The sequence below is a fragment of the Myotis brandtii genome, unplaced genomic scaffold, assembly GCF_000412655.1.
Source record: "Myotis brandtii unplaced genomic scaffold, ASM41265v1 scaffold517, whole genome shotgun sequence".
Classification (NCBI taxonomy): Eukaryota; Metazoa; Chordata; class Mammalia; order Chiroptera; family Vespertilionidae; genus Myotis; species Myotis brandtii.
Genome location: NW_005369706.1, coordinates 1,107,475 through 1,108,636, shown reverse-complemented (window position 1 = coordinate 1,108,636; position 1,162 = coordinate 1,107,475).

The following is a 1,162-nucleotide window of genomic DNA, read 5'->3' as shown; positions in this document are numbered from 1 at the left end:
TAAGAAGCAACCAATGAATGCATAAAAATGTGGAACAACAAATCTCTCTCTCTCTCTCTCTCTCTCAAACGAATAAGTAAAAATTTAAAAGAATTAATGAAATCTATATCTCTCTGACTATATTAGCTTCAATACCCCTAAAAAGTATAAATTGGGAGATACAAAATATGTACAGCTGGAGTTATGTAAGTTATAAAGAATGTTGGCATATGTTCAACCAACCAACTTGTAATTCTGTAGGGGAAGCAGATAGATAATCTGTTTCTTCTATATACCAGCCTTAGGAAGAAAATTGTGCTGCATTTAAATTTCTCATCTGGCAAAACTTCAGGTTCAGAATATTAAATAAGGATTCTTTAAAAGTTAATTCTTGCCCTGACTGGTTTGGCTCAGTGGATAGAGCGTCGGCCTGCGGACTGAAAGGTCCCAGGTTCGATTCCAGTCAAGGGCATGTACCTTGGTTGCAGGCACATCCCCAGTGTGGGGTGTGCAAGAGGCAGCTGATCGATGTTTCTCTCTCATCGATGTTTCTAACTCTCTATTCCTCTCCCTTCCTCTCTGTAAAAAATCAATAAAATATATTTAAAAAAAAAGTTAACTCTTCCCTTTGTAACAAATTAGAAACATACCTTACCCCATTTAACACATCTACAGAAGGCATGTTAATGCTGTTTTCTTTTGCAACAGCATAAGACATTCTACTTAAAAATACACCTAAGATGGGAAAATCCCTGCATTTTATCACAGATGTAAAAATCCCATTCCAGGGGAATAAATAACAAGTACATTGGATCCCTGGTGAGTATAGAGAATATGTTGTATAGCACAATAGTGTTTCTTTGGGGAAGTTAAGACTAAGCAAAAATAAGAAACCCAACCTACCACCATAGCATAGAGATTTGGTGGTCCTAATATGAGAACATATGGGGGTGGGGCAGAGAATTAAAATTGAGGACTCACCAAGGATCAAAAAGCTTTTGAGTTTCCACATGACAAATCTTTCTTCAAAATCTTGAAAAAGAACTGAGAGATCTGAATTATAATTACTACCTTTTCCCTAACAATCCTATATAATAAAGAGGTAATATGCAAATTGACCATCACACCCTCGCACAAGATGGCTGCCTCCATGTGGTCAAAAGATGGCTGCCACAAGATGGCC